The sequence below is a fragment of the Somniosus microcephalus genome, chromosome 14 (genome assembly GCF_052327205.1).
Source record: "Somniosus microcephalus isolate GS21.2 chromosome 14, FLI_Smic_1.0, whole genome shotgun sequence".
Classification (NCBI taxonomy): Eukaryota; Metazoa; Chordata; class Chondrichthyes; order Squaliformes; family Somniosidae; genus Somniosus; species Somniosus microcephalus.
In genome coordinates, this window is record NC_141000.1 from 6199045 (window position 1) to 6223306 (window position 24262).

The 24262-nt window shown below is 48.2% G+C and overlaps 1 protein-coding gene across 2 annotated transcripts in view; it reads right to left on the minus strand.

The window, feature by feature from the left end:
• Positions 1 to 24262, minus strand: part of LOC147107297 (cilia- and flagella-associated protein 47-like) — a 797073-nt gene that overhangs the window by 226902 nt on the left and 545909 nt on the right. The gene's annotated exons all lie outside the window — the stretch shown is intronic.

Sequence of the window (24262 nt, forward strand, 5' to 3'; positions counted from 1 at the left end):
CTTGCCTTGCTTTAAAGTATTTAAAAATAATAAACCTGTGGAAAAAATGTTTTAATTTTAATTAATTCACACTCACCTTGTAAAAAGCAGGCCTTACGCCTGCTTTTTAAATGTGTAAATTCTGGAGACTTACCTTCCCAGGAAAACCTGCAAAAAAAACCGAAGTTCGATGCGCACGCGCAAACTCCCCTGCGCACGCATTCGACCTCTTAACCCCTTCTTTCAGGGGAACGGAAGTGCCGGTTTCCCGCGCATGCGCAGTGCATGCAGGAAACCGGCACTTCCATTGGGCCCACGGGTGAGTACCCCGTGCGTACTCACCCGTGGAGACCCGAAGTTCTGGGCCGTTGTAAGTTAAAAGAGCGTAAGCATAGTGACAGACTGCGCCAAAGATGTAGCCCAACCTGAGTGTCATTAATGACTATGTTTCACAAAGCTAGGCTGTGTTAAAGTGCTTTTATATATGAAACTTTTGTTCATTCCACAGTTCAGTGATGAGTCACTTTGATAAATAGAAAGCCTCATCCCAGAATTTGATTGAAATATGAAAAGTGAAAGATATAAATATGCCGGAAAATTTTAAGGCAAAGCTCCTCTTTCATATTACCCAGCAGACATATACAATTGAAAAGATACAAGCAACATTGTAAACATTACAAACAGAAAAGTTCTTCTACCCATTGACACCAATATCTCATTTTTTGCCTTATTTTTGTAATTCCAGTATCGGGCTGACTAGAAATACACTGCTTTTTTTTTTAAATGACAGAAACCCATCATTTATCCAAGCTCATTGGGATGGGTTCACTGTTGCAATCATTCCCCTCATTTTGAATTGGCAGGTCAACGTGCAAGCAAAAGTAAACAATTTAGAAAATTTTACATCCAAATACAGTATGCAATAATTAAACAAAATGAAATGTGGTTTCTTCACATTATGAATATCTTGAGAATACAGTTCAAAAACTACATTGGCATCTGAATAAGCAAATTGGTGTTATGGCTTCAGACATTTGCCAGAATATGTAGTTCCATCGTTACCTTATTCATTGTGCTACAACTGTTTGTTACCAGAAAATGAATTGACTTTCATTCCACTGCTTCATATCACAATCATTTCAATTTCAACTGCCAACAATGCCAGACTAAATAACATGAATAAAATTATGCATTAGGCAATGTTGGAATTATTAATTTGTTCAAAAGCATAGAAATGTAATTCAGTCATATTCTTTTAATTAAAAAAATAACCACAAAAATTTGCTATTTTAAACTATGCACATATTAAATCTGTACTGACGGACTTGGCCCTGATGTTCCGCTCCCTCCTGTGGCAGGATTCTAGTCAGGTACAGCTCACCCGAAGTGTGCTGTGCCTGACCTGAACCCATCTGAAATGGTGGGATCAAATAATTAGCAAGGCCCCAAAATGCCCGAGGCAGAGGCTCGCCACTTAGATAATGACCAGAATTGTGTGTGGGAATCCAGCAGTTGTAATTACAGCTAGCTGCAGGCCTTCTGTTTACCGTGTAAAAATAGCAGCCAGAAGGCCTCAGGCTCAAGGATCTGATGGGTCTCTGTGGGAAGAAAAGGTTGTAGTGTATGTGCTTTAAGTCAGAACTACTTTTTACAGCTCCTGTATACTGTACTACCGGCAGTAACCACACCGGTATATAAGCTGTGCGCATGCCTCTGTACCCCAGTCTAGAGATGACCCTCCTCCAGTAAAGACCTGTTGTTTGTTTATGTACAGCATCCGTGTAATTCTTTATCCACTGAACCACGGATCTAACAGTGGCGACGAGTGTTGATGCGAATCTACCTGCAACATTAAACAAAAAAAAAAGTCGAGTCCAGGAACACAGGCATCGACCGCGAGCAACCGCCCAGCAGTCAGGCAGAGATCCAACTTCGCTGGGGAGGCTGTGGAGAGCCGGGCTTGGTTCCCCAGCCACAACGAGCAGTAAGAGACCGACGACAGGTCCAGAGCAGACCCTTCCCGAGCAGCAGCGGCTGGAGCCGACCGACGGCAGAGAGAGAGAGCTGGGCAGTGTCGACGGGGTAAGAAAGAGGGTGAAGAGAGCAGGGCGCAGCCGGGGATTGATCACCGAGCGGCGTTGAGGGAAAATACTGCAAACCGGAGAGAGAGAGGGTAAGAAACAGCCGGGTTCTAGACTGAGCGGCGTCGACAAATATCAAGAGAAGAACACGCAGAGCACAGCCAGGGATCACGGGCTGATCAGGGTCCGCGGGGCGAAGCAAGGGGAGGCGCCATTGAGCCACGGAGAAGCAGGGAGAGCACAGGAGGCACCATTGAGCCGCGGAGAAGAAGGAAGAGCGCGGGAGGTGCCATTTTGTGAAGCCGCAGCGGAGAAGACGGGCGAGCGCGGGAAGGAAGGAAAGCGCGGGAGATGCCATTTTGTGCCAGCGGAGAAGAAGGGGAAGCGCGGGAGGCGCCATTGGGGATAGTTAACGCACAACCAAGGATGCCGAAGAGTGGCAGTATCTCTACGTTCGACAATGAAGTCGAAGATTGGGCGACATATGTGGAACGTATTGAGGTGTACTGCAGGGCGAATGAAGTGCCAGATGCTAAGAAAGCACTGGTTCTGTTAAATTCCATGGGTGCAAAAACTTATGGGTTACTGCAAAATCTAATAACCCCAGAGAAGCCGGTAAACAAGGATTTTGGAAGCATAGTAGAAATCCTACAGGATCACTTAAGCCCCACACCGCTGCTGATAGCAGAACGATTTAAGTTCCATAAAAGGAACCAACACAAAGACGAAAGCAATGCTGAGTACCTAACGGAACTGCGCAAGCTATCGAAATACTGCCAGTTTGGAGCGGGACTAGCAGACACGTTAAGGGACAAGTTTGTGTGTGGGCTACAAAGTGAAGGAACCCAGAAACGGCTTCTATCAGAAAAGGACCTTACGCTGGACAAAGCTTTCAATATGGCAGTATCACACGAAGCAGCCGCAAGGGGCGCTGCAGAGATACAACGGAGACCACAAGAATACGGTACCAACAAAATGACCTATGGAACAGGGAAGTGCTATCGCTGCGGCAGCACAACACATGACCAGAAATATTGTTGGTTCAAGGACCAAGTGTGCAGACAGTGTGGGAAAGCAGGACACATAGCAAGAGTCTGCAGGTCTGGGAAGAAAACCAACAGTAAGAAATCTCCACAGGAGAAGTACAAAAAGGTACACCAGGTGATGGACAGTGGTTCAGACGAACAGAAAAGTGACACAGACTCCGGAAGCAAGGAGCTGGGTTGTCTGAAACTACATAATGTAACCGAAATAGAGGATCACCAGACTATCTGGGTTACACTCAAGATAGACGGAGTCCAAGTGGAAATGGAATTGGACACAGGGTCAGCTCTAACAGTCATAAATCAAAGAGACTACAAGCGGCTATTTTCACACATACCCTTGAAAGCTACAGAGATTGTCTTGAAGACGTATACGGAGCAAAAAGCCTACCCCAAAGGAAAAATAAGGGTGAAAGTGACATATAAAGGTCAGGAAATACCTAAAATGGATATATATGTATTGCCAAATGGAGGACCGCCACTGATAGGACATGAGTGGATCCGGAAGATACATTTAGATTGGCATTCCATACAGGCACTGAAGGTGGAGGCCAAAAAGGATGACGACGTCACACCTGGACGACTGTCAAAAATGCTAACTGACGCAAAAGAAGTGTTCCAGGAGGGACTAGGAACACTAAAAGGAATAACAGCAACAATTAAAATAGAGGATGATGCAAGCCCAAAGTTTCTGAAGGCCAGACCAGTGCCTTATGTGATCAGACCAGCGGCTGAAGCAGAGCTGGAAGGGTTGGAATGTTCAGGAGTACTGTCCAAAGTGGACTGGAGCGAGTGGGCTACACCCATCGTCCCTGTAATGAAGAGGTCATTGAGTAATACGCCTGGGGAACCAAAGAAGATCCGCATCTGTGGGGATTTTAAGGTGACAGTGAACCCAGTCCTTCACACGGTGCAATATCCGCTTCCACGAATTGAGGATATTTTCGCCTCGCTATCTGGTGGTAAACGCTTCACCAAAATTGATCTAGCCCAGGCGTACTTGCAAATGGAGGTAGAAGAAGCTTCGAAACATTACCTTACGATCAACACCCATAAAAGTCTCTATCAATACAACCGGCTGGTGTTTGGAGTAGCCTCGGCTCCGGCTATCTGGCAAAGGGCGATGGATCAGGTCCTGCAAGGGATTCCAGGGACCCAGTGTTATTTGGACGACATCTTGGTCACGGGCGAAAATGACGGTGATCACCTCGCTAACTTGGAGAAGGTGCTCGCCAGATTAAAGGAATATGGGCTACGAGCTAATCGCCAGAAGTGCGAGTTTTTCCAGAAACGGATCTCGTATTGCGGCCACGTCATTGATGAAGAGGGGTTACATAAGTCCCCTGACAAGATTGAGGCAGTAGTCAAGGCTCCAGCACCGGAAAATGTGTCACAACTGAGGTCGTTCCTCGGGCTGGTAAACTATTACCACAAGTTCTTACCAAATTTGTCTATGGTACTACACCCGCTGAACACCCTACTGCAAACAGGGGTACCATGGAAGTGGGATGACGAACGTAGACGAGCTTTCCAGAAGTGTAAAGAATTGATCACATCAAAAGAGGTGTTGGCCCATTTCAACCCAGCACTACCAATTCGTTTGGCATGTGATGCATCACCCTACAGCATTGGAGCGGTGCTGTCGCACAAATTCCCAGACGGGTTGGAGAGGCCAGTGGCCTTTGCGTCTCGGTCACTAACCTCAGCCGAGCGCAACTACGCCCAGATTGACAGGGAGGCCCTCAGCCTAGTATGGGGAGTAAAAAAATTCAACCATTATCTGCATGGGCAGAAGTTCACCTTGCTGACTGACCACCAACCACTTGTCTCCATCTTTAATCCTAAGAAGGGCGTGCCAGTAATGACTGCACAGCGGTTACAAAGATGGTCCCTGTTTCTAGGGGTGAATTAATATGAAATAGAATAGAAAGGCACGAAACAGCATGGGAACGCTGATGGGCTATCGCGCCTGCCACTGCCTACGGTGGAGGAAGCACCAACAGTGGACCCTATCGAGATATTTTATTCGTCGATAATTGAACGATTGCCAGTAACAAACGCGGATATAGAGAAGGAGACCCGCAATGATCCGACGCTGTCACGGGTATATGAATTGACGGTGAGGGGATGGCCAACACGTGGCGACTCACTGTTGCCAGCATTCTCATCCAGAAGAGAACAGCTGTCAGTATGCCAGGGGACAGTGATGTGTGGATCTAGAGTGGTGATTCCACCCAAGTTAAGGGAGAGAGTGCTAAAGGAGCTACATGAAGGTCATCTGGGGGGAGTGAAAATGAAAAGCCTTGCTAGGGCTTATGTGTGGTGGCCGGGAATCGATCAACAAATCGAAGGCCTAACTAAGAGCTGCTTAGGATGCCAGAAGGTCCAAAATGCACCACCACATGCCCCTCTACACCCATGGGAGTGGCCCTCCTCTCCATGGCAACGGGTGCACATTGATTTCGCTGGTCCATTCATGGACTCAATGTTCTTAATAGCAGTGGATGCTCATTCAAAGTGGCCTGAGGTGATAAAGATGTCTTCAACCACTACAGAGAAAACGATTGCAGTCCTACGGACCATATTTGCCAGAAACGGTTTGCCAGAGCAGATCTGCTCTGATAATGGACCACAGTTTGTGTCCGACGAGTTCCAAAAATTCATGAAAAGGAATGGGGTAAGGCATTACACATCCGCCCCGTATCATTCAGCCACCAATGGATTGGCTGAGAGGTTCGTACAAACCTTTAAGAAGGCGATAAAGGCCATGTGTGATGAGGAAATTCCACTACAGCATAAGATGGACAATTTCTTATTAGCCTACCGAAACGCGACACATGCAGTTACCAACCAGACCCCGGCCATGATGTTCTTTAACAGAAGGTTGAGATCTCGTCTGGATTTTCTCAGACCAAATGTGCGAAGAAATGTTGAGGACAAACAATTCCAGCACATCAACGAGAAGCCGACAAGGAGCTTCAATGTAGGGCAACCAGTCTTGGGCCGTGACTATCGAACAGAGAAGTGGCAACCCGGAACGATATGTACAAGGCAGGGGCCATTAATGTACACAGTGGATGTCGGGGAGAACATTGTGAGACGCCACGTCGATCAGATCTTAGCGTCACAGAAAGGCGTCAACTCCATGTCTCGAGTACCTGGGGATGAAACCGACATACCGGTAGCATCTACTTCAGACCCAGTAGCAGTGGAACCCGATGAACTACCCGATGAAAAGGGGTCAGAATCGCCTCTGCACCAAGAACAAGAACCTCCGGAAAGGCGCTATCCCGAAAGGGTCAGGAAGCCGCCCCAAAGACCGAGGCCTAGAAATTCAGTTGGGCGCGCCAGCCGTTAGCGCCTTAGGGGGAGTAGATCTCGAGCGCTAGGCGCTTATCGCCCGGGCGCAGCGCGATCTGCGCCTCTCCCCAACTTCAGGACACATTTAGCGCCGGCGCAAAGTCTTAGCGCGCGCCCTGCTGCGCGCGCAGATCATGACGTCATATAATAGTGCAACGCCCTTTGTGCGCCCCAAACCGGAACTTCACTCGTGCCGGTCCATTGTGCGCCGGGCATCCCGAGCGACTGTGAAGTGGAACGGTACACAGGCCAGCCGGGCCGGGGGGAGCGCTAATTAAAGGGCACTTACCCACCAGTATAAAGGCCAGCCATTTTGCAGCATTCACTCTTGTGCAACGGTTTTCTGGACAGAGACCAAGGAGGAGAGTTTACTGGTTTGGACCAACACTTGGACAGGTATTTTTGGCTCAGGCCAGAGCTTACCAATTATCTTAGCCTTCATTCAGAGCTCAGTGTTTGCCAGCATATAATGGGGGCTGCATTGGGTGGCAACGCTGAATTTCAGCCTTATGCCAGAATGGCTTACAGACGCCGTGAGAGAGTGGCAGCCCTGGCTAGACGCAGAGGGGGCAACAGGCGTCGCCAACTGAGGCCTTACCCACGCAGGGTATACCGCCAGCAGACCTCCTATCTGACCATGTCTGCCGCGATGTGTGTTAGGAGGCTGCGATTCCGAAGGGAGGTGGTTGCAGACATCTGCCGGCTGCTTCAGAGAGATCTGCAGCCACAGCTGATGCGCAGGACGTCTCTGTCGGTGGCAGTGAAGGTGACGGTGGCTCTCAACTTCTATGCCTCCGGCTCCTTCCAATCCGCTACTGGGGACATCGCTAACATCTCCCAGTTCGCCGTGCATTGCTGCATCCGCCAGGTGACCGAAGCCCTTTTCAGAAGGAGACATCAATTCATCTCCTTCCCCATGACCCTGGACAAGCAGCAGCAGCGTGCACTGCGGTTTGCAAGAATAGCGGGCTTCCCCATGGTGCAGGGCGCCATTGACTGCACGCATGTGGCTTTGCGGGCACCTCTTGAGCATGCCGAGGATTACCGCAACCGGAAGGGCTACCATTCCCTCAATGTACAGCTGGTGTGTGACCACAGGCAGCGCATCCTAGCTGTCAATGCCCGCTTTCCAGGCAGCAGCCACGATGCCTTTATCCTGCGACAGACAACTGTGGCTGACATGTTCCAGGCACAGCCTCCCCCAAGAGGATGGCTTATCGGGGACAAAGGCTATCCTTTGTGTACCTGGCTCATGACCCCGCTCCGCGCGCCCACGACCCCTGCTGAAGAGACATACGAGAGCCATCAAGCGACGAGGAACCTCATAGAACAAACAATCGGCGTGCTCAAGCAACGGTTCCGCTGTCTCGATCGCTCCGGGGGAGCCCTCCAGTATTCGCAGGATCGAGTCTCCCAATTCGTCGTCGTTTGCTGCATGCTGCACAACCTGGCTATCCGCAGGACTCAGGCACTGCCACCTCACGTTGGACCACCACCTCAGGAGGAGGAGCAGGAGGAGCATGAGGACGACGAGGACGAGGAGTACCAGCCCAGGAGGGACGCACAAGGTCCAAGGGCCGCCTGTCGTCGGCTTATTGAACGTCACTTCTAGGCCCCCTGTCAGGGAATGGCTTGCGCCAATGATAGAACATGATTGCAGCCGCTCCGCAAGGCCGCAGCCGGTTAAGGCAACAAACACTTCAAAGATCAAACATGGACAATGTGAATAAATAAAATGCTTTATTGTACAAACTCTGGGCCCTTCCCACATGAAAACCAAAAACAGAGGAAACCCACAAAAAACACTCAAACACATTACTCGCTCCCACAACCTGGGGAGGCTTAACAAAATAGGGCAACTAAAATGGCCGTCATTGTCGGCCTTCGTCCAAAACAAACATCACATCATCGGCCTTCAAAAAACAAACATCCAATTCTCGGCCTCAAGAAACAAACACAAATGGCCACACATTCGAATATTTGGCCCGCTAGGGCAATGCCTTGGCCATCTTTGGCTGGCCCCTGCCCGCCCTGCTGCTCCGCCTCAAAGTAAGGCCATTGGCTGCTGCAAGGCTGGGGGCAGGCTCCTGAGGGGCACATGTCGTGACGGCAGATGCCCTTGGGGGTCGGCCTAGTCGAGGTCTGGGCATCGAGCGGGCGGCTGTTGATTGCTGCAGCTGTGGCTGGCCAGCATCAGTCGCTGCAGCAGCTCCTGGCAGCTCCACTGGGGGAGTGGCAGTGGCGGCTGGAGGAATGGCGGCAAGCTGGCGGATGGCAGGCGCTCGCTGGTCGCCTGAGACACTGGCACTCGCCCGGGCCAGCACTGCAGTATGCGCACCAATCTGCCGAGGGACAGACCGATGTGCTGCTGCAGCGCGCCGGGTGCCCTGGCGATGCCTGGCTGACACAGCGAGTGTGGCAGCAGTGAGTGCCCGTGTTGACCTGTTCACTGCCCGCAGCAGAGCAGCCACTGACTGGACGGCACCACTAATCACCTGGCCAGTCGCTGCAAGATCTGCCCGGTATTCCGCCCGACTGGTGGCCTCTAAGGGCCCGAACTCGGCCACACTCCGAGAGAGGGAATCGATGGACTCAGGCAACCGTGACACTGCCGCCATGAGCTCCGTGTGCCGGCGCTCCGAGTCCACGGACAAGTCTTCCAGGCCTTCCATCTCCTCGGCGAACAGCATCTCCTGACTGGAGGCCGGACTCTCCCTCTGGGGAGAAGGCCGCCGAGCTGGCCGACCCTTCCTGCGTTGCTGGAGGCCGCTGGACCCAGCAATTGGACTCCCCTCCGACGCATCCCCCCTCTGGGGAGAAGGCTGCCGAGCTTCCACCCCCCTCCCACCTTTCTGCAGTACGCAGGTCCCAGGAGCTCCCCTCCCCTTCGACACTTCCGCCACGCTGCCCTCCAGGGAAGACGTGTCCCCTACATTGGCCTGGGTGGCCGCGGCTGAGGGTTCCCCTGATGGGCCGCCTTCCTCTTGCTCCTCCTCCTGCTCCTCCTCGGAGGGTCTGTCACTGGCAAGTTGAGGGACCTCCTCTTGACCATCTGAAAGCAGGAAGGCACAAGAGTAGCTTTAGAGTGAGGAGAGGGCGTCAGTGCGGGATGCATGAGTGGTGGCATTCAGCGCATTGGTCGGACAGTGGCAAAGGATGTAGATCTGATGCGCAAGTGGGACGAGAGAGGTGCAAAAGGTGATGTCCTTACCATTGCTGCCCACATGCAACGGGCCCAATCACCCGGCGACCCATGAGACGCTCCACGCGATGTTGCAGGTCGGTGAGTGGCTGGAAATGTGGTCGTCCTCCCCCGGTCACAGTCCGGCTCCTGCGATTATTCGCCAGCTTGGCCTGCAAGAGAAAGGACGGCCTCTAAGTACAGTGTGTCGCCGTGATCTTGTGTGCACTGCCTCCCATGGTGGAATAGCCTGGCCAGTGTGTCGCCATGATCTGGTGTGCACTGCCTCCCATGGTGGAATAGCCTGGCCAGTGTGTCGCCATGATCTGCTGTGCACTGCCTCCCATGGTGGAATAGCCTGGCCAGTGTGTCGCCATGATCTGGTGTGCACTGCCTCCCATGGTGGAATAGCCTGGCCAGTGTGTCGCCATGATCTGCTGTGCACTGCCTCCCATGGTGGAATAGCTTGGCCAGTGTGTTCATTGCAGAATGTGCAATTGATGCTCATGCCTGTGCCATAGCTGCTGGATGAAGGCTGGCCATTAGAGCTTTCAGGTCCCTTTGCCCATAATGTGAGGTGCACATGCAATGATGAGGAGGTCATTGGAAAGGGTACTTACCCTGACAATGCGTGTGAGGTCATTTATCTTTTTGCGGCATTGGGCACCGGTCCTGGGGACGTCGCTGTTGGCTGACAGCTTGCTGGCGACATGCCTCCAGGCTCTCCTGTAGACGCGGACCGTCGCCTTCTTGCCATTGTCCGGGTACAAAACATGGCGCCTCTTCTCCACAGCAGCAAGCAGCACACTCAGATCACGCTCTGAGAAGCGCTGCGCACGTTCACGGGCCTTCTCCATGTCTTCAGGCGCTATTTGGGTCCAGCAGCAGTGTTCAGGCCTAGCTGGAGGGCTCCACTATCCAGGGCGTGGCAGCAGACACAGTCGACCCTTCCCCCTTAAGAGCTGGCCAGCGCCAGGGTGTCTGCTGTCAGTCACGAGATGGCCGCACCTGCGCTGCGCCCGGCCTAGGCGCTATCGATCACCACCTCCGGCTTAGCGCCCAGAGAGAGGCGTCCAACAGCAGTTTTAGCGCTCGCCCGAACTAGTAGGGCGAAGCTAATGAATATCGGAGAAGTGGCCTAGATTTGGAGGCGGACGCTAACTTTAGCGGACGCCCCACTTTAGCGCCCCAAAAGTGGCGTCAATGTATTTCTAGGCCTGAATCTATAAATGGACTTTTTGTTATTGAATGTACATGTAAAAATGTAATGGTTATTTGAATATTAAGGGGGTATTATTAATCTAAAAAGGGAGGAATTGTAGTGTATGTGCTTTAAGTCAGAACTACTTTTTACAGTTCCTGTATACTGTAGTACCGGCAGTAACCACACCGGTATATAAGCTGTGCGCATGCCTCTGTACCCCAGTCTAGAGATGACCCTCCTCCAGTAAAGACCTGTTGTTTGTTTATGTACAGCATCCGTGTAATTCTTTATCCACTGAACCACGGATCTAACAAAGGTCATTTGCCTTTTTAAGGCTCCCTTGGCCTTGTCAGCTGCCTCTTTCAGAACTTCTGAGGGGGACTAAGTGCAAGGGCTAGCGACAGCCTCTTTGGGAACCCAACAGGGGAAAATGAGGTGGAAGAGATTATTGGACTCCTCCCACTCATCAACATTTGCTTTCATTGTCTGCCCAAAGGGAAGGTCCAGGGAAACCAGGACACAGTAAATGGGAAGGAGACCTGGTGTCACAGACCACGTTCTCCTTTCACCTAGGAACTGAGCATTCCTGAGGCACACAGTAAAGCAATATCAGGCCCAATATGTCATTTGATTTTCCAATTGGACATGCTTCCAATCGCAATAGGGAAAAGCTTGAGTGCGCCTGACTGATGTCATGAGAGCTGACCCCGCTGTAACTTATGGAGCCAAACTCATTTTAATATTTGGGGCAAACTCCTGGCACAGGAGCACCATTGGTTGACAGCTTGCCTGTTGGAGGTAAGTGAGAGTGACTGCCCTTGACATCAAGCCAGCATTTGACTGTGGCATCAAGGAGCCCTAGAAAGATTGAAGTCAATGGGAATCAGAGAGAAAACTCTCCACTGCGGGAGTCATACCTAACACAAACGAAGATGGTTGTGTTGGTTGAATGGTCAATCATCTCAGCCCCAGGACATCGCTGCAGGAGTTCCTCAAGGCAGTGTCCTAGGCCCAACCATCTTTAGCTGCTTCATCAATGACCTTCCCTCCATCATAAGGTCAAAAGTGGAGATGTTCGCTGATGATTGCATAGTGTTCAGTTCCATTCGCAACTCCTCAGATAATGAAGCAGTCCATGCCCACATGCAGCAAGACCTGGACGACATTCAGACTTAGGCTGATAAGTGGCAAGTAACATTTGCGCCACACAAGTGCCAGGCAATGACTATCTCCAACAAGCGAGAGTCTAACCACCGCCCCTTGACATTCAATGGCATTACCGAATCCCCCCACCATCAATATCCTGGGGGGGTCATCATTGACCAGAAACTTAACTGGACCAGCCACATAAATACGGTGGCAACAAGAGCAGGTCAGAGGCTGAGTTTGGCTCCATAAGTTATGGCGGGGTCAGCTCTCATGACATCAGTCAGGTGCACTCAAGCTTTTCCCTATTGCGATTGGAAGCATGTCCAATTGGAAAATCAAATGACATATTGGGCCCGGTATTCTGCAGTGAGTGTCTCACCTCCTGACTCCCCAAAGCCTTTCCACCATTTATAAGGCACAAGTCGGGTGTGTGCGTGGATGAGTGCAGCTCCAACAACACTCAAGAAGCTCATCTACAAAATGCACTGCAGCAACTCGCCAAGGCTTCTTCGGCAGCACCTCCCAAACCTGCGACTTCCACCACCTAGAAGGACAAGGGCAGGAGGCGCATGGGAACACCATCACCTGCAAACTCCCCTCCGAGTTACACACCATCATCACGTGGAAATATATCGCCGTTCCTTCATCGTCGCTGGGTCAAAATCCTGGAACTCCCTCCCTAACAGCACTGTGGGAGCACCTTCACCACACGGACTGCAGCGGTTCAAGAAGGCAGCTCACCACTACCTTCTCGAGGGCAACTAGGGATAGGCAATAAATGCTGGCCTTGCCGGTGACGCCCACATCCCATGAACGAATTTTTAAAAAGTAGCGTGCTGCTACAAAATTTAAAGGCCTGCAGCAGCTTAGATGACAGGCAACATCATTTTAGGTTTGGCTGCACCCTAGCAAGTTATGTATCAGAAAATCTCCATGAGGACAGCTGCAGGCGCCGCTGGTGCCCTGCATACTTCATGCCTGTTTTGGGTGCAGGTAGAAAATCTATGCCCTAATTTTGGAAGCACTATTCAGATACTCTGCATGCATTATGGGGCTATGTCCTAAATTGTATTTTTAGGGCTAACGAGTCTAGTACACAACTAATGCACAGACGTACTGTGCCACAGATGTTACTGGAGCACAGTAATGTGTGATGTGCAACACACGCTATGTAGGCCACAGCATCTGATAATACGGGTGCCAAATATATGATTACAGACTCTAACTTTCTTTGGTCTTTCACCATTGAATTTGCTGTGTTTCACTGAACATTGTGAGTTAAAGCTGCTTCTGCTCCCACCGCTACAGCAGACTATAGATCTTAAAACATTCATTCTTGATGTTAACCGAGCCTGACATGGTTGAGTGTACTTGTGAAATTAATGACAAGATATTGTGTTCCATTGCTTTCATTAAGGTCAGCTTCAAAGGCAACTGTTTTCTGTAATGTACAAGTTATTTGAAACTGGTACAGACATGGGGGGGGCGGATTTTAACATATAGGGCTGGATTTTGATACAACTTTCGGGGTTGTAGTCCCGCCTCCATTGAGTTGTGGCCAACCCACGCGATTTTCACTTGATTGACCTAGTTGAGCCCGCCCAGCGGGCTCAGCAGGCCAATTAAGGGCCACCCAGCAACAGGTGATGTCACAGATTGACATTTCATCTGTCAAGAGCTTTTGACAGATGAAATATCAGCGTTTGACAGCTCTTTCAAGCTGTCAAACACTGACAATCTGTAGTCCAAGTTAATTCCTTCCTCTCTGGCTGATTTTAGAGATCTCTCCAGAACAGAAAGCTGAATGCTGCAACTTTTGACAGCTCACGGCCATTCTGCTTTCTGTGCCGGTGAGATGAGGGACTCCCGAGACCAGAAGGAAGGAAAGCTGTAAAGGTAAGTAAAGGTAAGTAAAACTTCTTTAAACACTTTACACACACCAAACATACTTACCTCTGCACTCATGCACCCATCACTCAGCTGAACACCGGACATCTCGACCCCTCCAAGCCCTTCAGCCCGACGGTCCGCCTCACTAACTTGGCATTGTCTGGAGCCGTCGGGAATCCCACACTTCAGCAATAAAAATAGGGATTAGGCTAAAAACTGCCTGTTAACTACCTGTTAACAGGCAGTTAATTGGTACTAATCCCCTTCCCGCCTCAGGGAGGCAGGTCCCAGCACAGGTCGGGTATCCGCCTCATTTGAAACTGGCATGGAGGCGGGTTGGGGGCGGGATGGGTTCGTGCCCCCCCCGATTTCAAGATTTTAACCCCCCACACGCCTCCAATCCCGCCTCCACGGCCCAATGAAAATCCTGCCCAAAAAGTGGGTGGGTTGGTGGTGGAGGGGAAGTTAACGTTAACTCTGTTTCTCTCTCCACAGATGCTGATATGTGGCTCATTTTAGTCTGCTACCTAATACTTTTATTAAACCTAAATGGATTGTGGTCAACAAGAATGAAGATATCATCATACAATTCCATTTGCAGTGCATTTGTCAGAATAAACCAAAACATAACAAAGTAGTAAATGAACTTGTGAAAAGGAATTTTTTTTTGGCCATTTAACATATTTTATTGAAATTAATGGCCTAGAAATTACTATTTGGGACAAAAAAATGTTAAATGCAGCATTGGTTAATATTTTTACAGGCTGGAATGTATTATATCAGGCTGGTGGAATGTTGATAACAAACGTACAACAAGTATCTCTTTAATCAATTAACTGTGCTCTTGTTATTGAAACATTGATTCCAGCTGTTTGCAAAATAATTTGCAGCAATTAATGAAGCATAGACCTGAAAGAAAACAGGACTGATTTTATCTATCTCCGCTGAAGGAAATGGCGTGGTAGCGGCCCTAATATCAGATTGCTGCAGTCACTGATCTGTTCCTGCTCTGATCCTGCCCTTCACCATTTTGACCAGGGCCTTTACAAGGGCGGCCCAGGCGCTCACCTGAATCAGACAGGAGCCTCATTCAATTATGCAAACCGGGGTCCTGTGGCATACGTAGGACCCCGATTATCAATGGCGAGGTACAAATGGGTGGAGCGCCCCACACGCACTCTGCCCATTTGTAGCAGCCTCTAGTAAACAGGGTAGATCAGTCTGGGCAGCAAGTGTATTTACAGCTGTCAATGGATTGTGGAACATGTGAAATCTGATTGTTTTCCTCCTAGAACCAGTGAGTTGCAGTGGGCCTCTAAATTATTTGCGCAGTAAGAACAGGCGGGTTGTGGGCACATTCTGCCCGCTGTCCACCAATCATCTGATGGTAGTTAAAAATCAGATCTAGCATGTCTTGATGGCCAGGCCCTGAAAGCAGTGGTAGAAGGAACATGGGAGAAACACATTATTTCATTATTTCTTGCAAGAAGGTCAACCCCTACTTTTAGCTCCCTGAAAAAATTAGCACCCCTGCGGCCGATTATCCCAGGCAGCATCCCAAGAGGGAGGAGGGGCACTACTGGAAGCGCCCTGGCTCCCTCTTGGGTCGCTGCAAGGGAATATCGCGGCATGTCGCGCCGCGGTACTGCAGGCCTTCCCCCCCCTTCTTAAAGGAGAGGGGCCTTGCGCAGCGCGACCCGGGGCCCAGCTGGAAGAGAAGCCCACTCAAGAGAAGTGCCAGGCTCACGGAGCGCAGCCGCGGGGGTGCTGAAGAGGAGGTAGGGGACGGCAACGGGAGGCAGATGCTGGTAGGCGGCCAGTAACAAAAATGACCGCCCGGCACCTCGCCTTTAATTAGCGCTGCCTCGGCCACAGGTTGGACCCCCTGACACTGTCAGACATAGCGTCCGGTGGTACGTCAGGGGGCACCACCGAAGATCACGGCCGGGGCGCAAGTGGGGTGTTGCTCACAGCGATGACTTCATCACCGGCGGCACAGCGCCGTGGGGCACTAACGGTTACCGCCACCGCTAACCTCCCGCTGAATTTCGCGGGAGTCGTTGGTGGCGCCCTGCCCGGGCGCTAGTTACTTTGCGCCCTGTTGGCGCCAACGGGGGTGCAAATCAACTGAATTTTTCTCCCACGTCACATAAATTCAATCAGAATTGCAAGTGTAATGTTGACGTCAGGTCAATGAAATAGAGATATAACTTAATTAATTTTCTGTACAGGACACAGACATTAGGAATAGCCCAGAAATAGACAGGTGACTCTCAAGTTAAGGGCAAAGCCAGGCCATCACATGGCCCTGCACAAGCAACAATTACATTGGCAGAAAGCAAGCAGGCACAGACAATCGGAACACCACACAGTGCTGCTGTCACAGAAGTAGATCCTCACAGTCAAAAACATATGAACATCTAGTGTAACTGGAATGCAAAGACACTCATCTTCTACCTCACAGTCACCAGCCCACTTATTCCATTGATTATACTATCGCTGAACAATAGTAGGCTATGTGAAAAGTTCCACATTCACACGTCACACAACGACAAAGCACTGTCATTGATCACCTTAACCTAAAATGTAAAGTGCATTGAGTTATTACTTTAAGTGCATCAGGCATAAATTATGAAAAGACCAATAGCAATGCTAAACAACCATAAAGAAAAGACGGGACACAACAGTGAATATTTGGCAGCCGCTACTTGCTGATGGAATATTATGGCAGGATAACTTCGAGATCTTGGATGATCAATCATCAGGACTGTTTTAAGAGTTATGTGGCTCAACTGACTCAACGTTGTTCTTCCATGGGGGTCTGCCATACCAGTCTACCTACATGCACTGGCTGTTCTGTACTGTTAGCTTCTCATCATTGTCAGCGTCCTGTTCTGATATGGCTGGTGTCTCATCTTCTGCATCTTCCATGGCCTATTTGAAGAGTAAGTTTGCACACCATGCTATCATCAGTGCTAACACCTTAAGGGCTGCTCTATGATAATCCTGGTTCAAATATGAACCTTACTATCTTGGTGCTGTGCAGGGCTATGGGGCAAAATATCATTAGCAAAGGTTGAATAGCCAGTATCACCAAGCAGCTTTCACCCATTTTTTCCCCTCAGATGGTGTTCATGTACCACCAGTATTTTGTGCACAAGGGTGCAAATGGCACCACAGGTGCAGTCAACAACTCCCTACTCTTTTTGGGATGCAGCAGACCAAGAAAAATACATTCCTTTATCCTGATGAAACAACTGTTCCATGGCAAAGAGGATGCTTGTTGCTAGAATAAACATTGACATCCTCTGTAATATATCTTATGAGTTGTAAAGTGGCTCACAATCCATACATGTCTCCCGTAAACGACTGGAATGAACTTGCAGCACAGAAATTCAGCTCTCTGGGTTTTCCTAATTGCAAGACCTACAAATGCATCTTCCTGGCCCCTCACTGTGGTTTTAAACAGACTTTTGGGTTTTTTTTTATATTCATTCCTGGGATGTGGGTGTCCCTGGCAAGGCCAGCATTTATTGCCCATCCCTAATTGCCTTTAACTGCTGCAGTCCATCTTCTCTGTAGCACTTTAGTACAACTGAGTGGCTCGCTAGGCCATTTCAGAGGGCAGTTACGAATCAACCACATTGCTGCAGGTCTGGAGTCCCATATAGGCCAGACCGAGTAAGGATGGCAGAATTCCTTCCTAAAGGACATTAGTGAACCAGATGGGGTTTTTCCTGACAATACAGCAGTTTTATGGTCATTGTCACTAGCTTTTTATTCCAGATTTATTTAATTAACTGAATTTAAATTCCCCAGTTGCCGTGGTGGGATTTGAACCCACATCTCCAGATCATCTCCAGGCCTCGGGATTACTAGCTCAGTAACATAACCACTATGCTACCGTACCCCTAGTTTGTTTACTTGCATAGTAACAAATTCAGTCTTCTGGCTGTAATCATTTTATTCTTCAACTTGAGCATAAAAAGTAATTTACAAGCGGAGTATAGTCACAGATAGTAAACGCAAACCTAGGCATGGGTCCCTTTTCATGCTGCTTGAACAAAGGAAAAAGCTTATATTTATACACTGTTTTCTTATCAAACTGAAACTGGCATTGCCTACTTTTATGTACAGACACAAGTCTACATTTTACATCAACAACCTTGCACGTAAGATGCCTTGTCCTTGCTATGGTAAAGATATCCAAGGCTGTTTGGTTGCAAACATCGGCTGCTGCTAAGTGAAATCTGTAACTCTCTCTCTCTCTAATGATGCCGACCACATTTTTTCCCTATATTGAATGAACTAAACACGAACAACTTTCAGAAGCTGAATTAACCGAGTTCCATATGCCAACACTCACTCCATGACCAGCCCCTGTTCTTTTGTCATATTCATCCTTCACTATATGGTATACTGGGATCCCTATTCTCATGTCAAGCAAATGTAAACTAGTCCACACTCCTTCAGTTGCTGCTATGCTGTAAACAAAACAAAGCCACTTCCTGCAATACTAAAGCACCTATTTGAAAAAGATTACATGCACAACATCTGCAAATTGGCAGATATAGGGATAGAAATGCCCTTAAATGGCAATTATCAGCCTTTTAACAAAATGAAACACCATTGCACAGATCCAGCAATATTATTGGGCTCACCAACATCGTGCTGAGAAGAATTTTGAGTGCGACAGCAAATGAGGAAAAAATCAGCATCAACATTATAATGTCTTCAAAATTTAGCTAAATCCAGCTGTGTAGCTGACATGATATGCAGCATAAAATTGAGAAATTATCAGTAGATGGCCTCCCTGTATGAGGAAAGGAAACCTGAAATGACTTTTGCATTTAAGAATTAATCTTAGCCAATAAGGGCACATCATGGACAATACACAACCAAAGGGCATTCTGACTCGATCAAATGTCCACCATCAATCTCTCTCACTATAATCTAGGTATAAAAATGGTTTCATATTTGCTAGTAGAAAGTTCAATTTATTTTTTATGAGCCATAAGCAGACACATGGCTAGTTCCTGATCACAGCAGTGTTAGAAAAAAAACATTACCCAGAGGTTGGGTGCCTTCTACTGCAGGGAGAGTAATTCAAGGCCATTCTTGTGCAATTCATAGTAGTTACATCAAAAACAGATAATGATGCAGGAGTACATTATTTGGGGGTAATTTTGACTTTGGATGGTAGTGTAAAATGGCTGATATTGATTCAGTCGCCCCGTTATATATTTCATTTCCATTGAAGTCAATGTCAAAATGACCCATTATGTCAGTGTTCTCAGCTGCAGAATGGTGCATGCTGTGGAAGATTTAAGAGAGGGAGAAAATGAAATATTTAAAATATGCTGTTCATACATATCTGTCCATATTGGAGTGATGCACCAGCTTTTCCATATCTGCAGGGCGAGGTTCTTATTTAACTTGTTTAACTAAGCCCACTGTATTAGCTTTATCCTAGAATGTGCAAAGTATTGAGCTCACCTGAAACCTCATCTTCGTTTCAACCACATTTTTTCCCTATATTGAATGAACTAAACACGAACACCTAATGATGGTTACTGTTTATTATGATTATCTGAGAATCCATTGCCCCTGATATCTCTAGCACACAGGAAGTATGGAAGCCCTTGATACAAATATATGCCTGATGTATAATAAATACAAATTACGGTCTTAAAAACCTAGAAAGTATGCTATGCAATATTACTATGTCTACTTTGCTTCTTTAATTGAGGTGATAACCAATTTAAAATAAACAGGTTAAAGCCTATTAGAAACATAGAAACATAGAAGATAGGAGCAGGAGTAGGCCATTCGGCCCCTCGAGCCTGTTCCGCCATTTAATGAGATCATGGCTGATCATCCAAATTCAGTACCCTGTCCGTGTTTTCTCCCCTATTTAAACTATTTGGGCTAAAAATTGATAGCCCCTGAAAACGGGCGTGATTAACCCACGCCTGTTCAATGTAATGCTAATTATAATGATAGTGGCGTGCAGCCCAGTGCTAAGTGTACTGCTGAGTGGCTGCACGTTCAGCAGGGGGCCCAAGTTCATGTGAGGCTAGCATCAATTAAAGCTAGCCTGCAGTTCTTAAAGCCAGCCTGAACCTCTTAAAGGGGAGGTGCATTCTGGTTGCAGCAGCTACTGGAGGGTAGAGGAGTGTGTGACCTACAAGAAGAGTGAAGATGGCGCAACATAGCACAGAGGGGGCGCCCAGATTTCCGGATGCAGCACTTGAGGCCCTGGTGCAGGAGGTGGGCAGGAGGAGAGATGTTCTGTAACCACAGGGACCAGGAGGCCCTCCAGACAGACGCTGAGAAGGGAATGGGAGCAGATAGCCTTTGCAGTCAATGTAAGCAGTATAGCCCTGAGGACCTGGATGCAGTGCAGGAAGAAGTTTAATGACCTGACGAGTGGTCATGGTCAACGAATTCATCTTCAAATGCCATATCCCACATACTGCACCACTAGCCTCACGCACTGCTCAATTCACCACACCTCCATTACTCACCGAGCAACAATCTTTATCAATCACGGCTCATGCCTCATATTCATAGGCTCAATTGCACCCTCACACACTTACCCCTGCTGCAAACCTCACAACCACATCTCATAGCTTGCACACATTGCCAGCTATTCAATTATGACAGCCACATCAGCCAAACACAGTGGCCTAGAAATTCAATAGCGGTAAAAACCTGCCAGTGCCTTGCGGGCCGATGTTAATGGGTGCCGAAAATGGTGGCACTGGCAGGACCGGTAAATTGGCGCTGGTGGCTAATTAACATTAGCCCAGCGCTAAACTTACCATGCGAGGCCGTTCTGGTAGCGTTGGTCCCGGCAGGAGGCCCCAATGTAGCATGGCCATAGCGTCGTTGCAGCAAGAGCAGCCTGCTCTTAAAGCAAGGCTGTCATTTCAGAAAGCAGTTTGGTCTCTTAAAGGGGAATTGCCTTATGAAATGAAAAAAATGAAAATCCTGTAAAAAGGCAGTTTTTAGCCATTACAGCTCAACTGCCTTCTGAAAAAAATTAACATTAAAAAGTATTCCCAAATGGGAGTCTTCAGCTCTTAAAGCTGAATTGCCTTCCACATCTAAAAAAAATGGAAAAAGTGCTTCAGCACTAACACAAAGGGAAGGGGCACCCAGGGTCTCGCACGCAGCATTCCAGCTTTGTGCAGGGGGTCAACACTGCAAGAGAGGTCCTCTACCCACTGGGGCCAGGAGGCCCTCCAGAAAGAAGGATGTGGGACCAGATCACCGAGACCGTCACTGCCAGCAGTGTCGCACCTACTACTTGGCTCCGGTGCCCAAAGAAGCTTCATGACTTCAGACCACTGGTCAAGGTCAGTGAATGCATCTTCAAAAGCCGTCTCCTACCAACTGCACCACTAGCCTCACACACTGCTCAATGCACAACTCCCCACCCCAATCACTCACCTACCAACAATCTGCACCAATCACGAGGCACACCTCCCATTCCTAGCTTCACCTCACCCCCGTGGAGGAGACGGCGCTGGCCATTCTTGGCAGAGGCATGGCTGAGCCCTTGGGCAGCAGCAGGGCTGAAAGGATACAAGATGCTGCTATCCTCATATGTTATCTTCCTTCTTGCATGCTTTATGCCCTCCACTCACCACAACTCCACGCTTGTGCCTTGATTTACGTTGCCCCGGCCGCAAAAACGCCTCGCTGACCCTGTCGGACATAGCGTCCGGTGGTAGGTCAGGGAGCGCGAGCCAAGTTTGCGGCCAGGGCGCGAGCCGAGCGCTGCACACGGCGATGATGTCATCGCCAGAGGTGCCGTGGGGCGCTGCCGCCGCCGCTAACCTCCCGCTGAATTTCATGGGAAGTGTTAACAACGCCGCACCCGGGCACTAGGCAACCGTATTTTTCCCCTTTAATTTTTTGAAAAATAAATTTAAACATTTTTCAAGGGGCCAAAAATAACCTAAACTTATTTTACAGGTTTTTGAATGTTAAAATGATTTTAAAAAATGTATTTTAACATTTATTTAAACCCTTACTCTGGTAAAAGAAGGCCTTACGCCTGCTTTTACCAGGCGTAAGCATTTCATGGGCATTCACTGGGCAGTAGTTAGGCAAATAGCGCAACTCTCTGCCAGCGAATGTCCGTTTCCCGGAGATGCGGATTCACAAAATTCCGGGACCCCCTACTCAATGGACATGTGCCTGGAATTTAAAAAGGGACTGTGTTGGACCTTTAGGAGGAGAAATGTGGAAATATCTCACTACTAGGCACCTTTGGATTAAACTAGGGCCTATTGGATTGAGTTTGGACATTTTAAATTGTATGCTGAGTCTGCACAGGAAAATGGGATCCTTATAGGGCTGCTAACCCACCTGGGAGGCAGGCCCCCAGGGAGACATTAGCAGTCTAACAAAAGCCCACTTACCAGAGACCCAGATACATACATATTTTAATAGTTCTTAAAACGGATATACAGAAAAACCCTGGCATCAGCAAAACACACAATGGACAGTATCAAGACCTGATTACATTCTAACAGCACCATTCAAAAACCCTATCAACACCTTTGGGAATCTTGTATCATGTTAATGCTCAATCAGCCCACCAAAATTCTTACAAAGGGATCACATCAGAGTTGATCAGCCTGCCAAAATCGCACAAAATGGAGTCATCTAAAATCAATTGTGCACCGAGTTTTGGCGCAAAAGTTTAAGCAGCCTCTCAGGTATAACTGGGGGCTTGCTAGTAGCTAAAGAGACCTCAACAGACGGGCTGAAGAGAGAGAGTGCCGGCGGGCAGCAGCAGCAGCACACCGGAGCAGAAGAAACGTACCCGAGAACACGTTGGAAAAGCACTTGGACTCTGGGCTCTTTGACTCTGACTTTGAAACATCTAACTTGCCACACGAGGTTACAGCAACGCAACAAGAAAGCCTAACAAGAAGCCTCGGAGTCACTGAAAGATCAACCATCATCCAGCACTGACTCTAGGAAAAACTTGTTTACCATCAAAACGTCGACCAGTGCTAATACCGAAGACACCGCAACCAGCCAAGGGGTCCACAAGATTGAGGAGAGAGAAAGCAGTGAGCAACTGGTCTAAACTGTGGAGAAATCCTTTGGTGAGCATAGTCCCTGTAATTTCAGAGCCTAACTTAGTTAGTGTAGTGGTGGGAGGTGGTTTTTTTTTTTCTCTCACTGCATAACCTCTGTACCCGTTGCGTATACGTTTTTGTTTAGTTAATTCGTGTGGTGTGCGATTTCTAAATAAAATATTTGTTCTTGCACCAAACAGTTGTCTGCCTACATCTATCACATCCCCTAAATAATTCCAAGCCCCAGAACCAGGGAGTGGGACGATCCGAACCGCCAAGGTCAATTTAAAAGGCCGACCAACCCACCACCCCCAACCCACCACCCCCAACCCACCACCCCCTACAGTTTTCGTGCATGCAGAATCCCGGAGCGTGCGGGGCACTTACGGCCACACTGCGTACACAGTCATAAGCCCTGGAAAATCTGGGCACGAGTGTTGGACCTAAAATAAGTAGGCCAGACCAAATAGGACTGATGAGTTGTCTTCCCACATGGACATTAGTGAAACAGTTGAGTTTTTAAAAATAATTTAGCAGCTTTCACAGTCATGTCCTTTTCAGTGCCAGCCCACAATGGCCAGATTCAATTAACTCAATTTCGTAACTTGCAAACAATAGGAATTGAACTCTCAGTCTCTGGGTTGTTAATGCCAGTGCTTTATCCAATATACTACTGTTCCTGATTATCAATTCAATTCAATTCAATTTTATTTGTCATATATGCAGCAGACGTGTGTACTGCACAATGAAATGTTGAAATATCACAAACTGGCAATCAGTGGCAAGCCTAACATACACCACCGACTATAAATTTATGATAATCAACTGACAAGACATCACTAATCCTTCAGTGGGGATGTCCTGGATAGAGATCCTATCCATCAGTATTCACCAAGACACAGACCATAATAGTAGTGCAAAAGAAATAAAACTGTCCTGCCAACAGTACTATATATCATGTTAAAAAGACATACGGGAATGATTTCAAGGCTATAATCTCATTTCAGTGTTCCGGTGACAGTAATGAATACTTGAGCTTTGTCATCTGACTTGATTATCCCCCGGCCCACCGCACACACAATGTGATCACTGTCTTTGAATCACTTCAGGGTATCTATTACTCTCATTGTAATTAACTAAACATTATTTTGATTTGGATCTATTACTATCAGAAATTAAATTCGAAAAGTATTAATATTACTCAGATTATATTTATTTACCTTTTCAAATATGGTTGCAATTGATTTTCACCTTACCTCCCTTATATTTCTCTT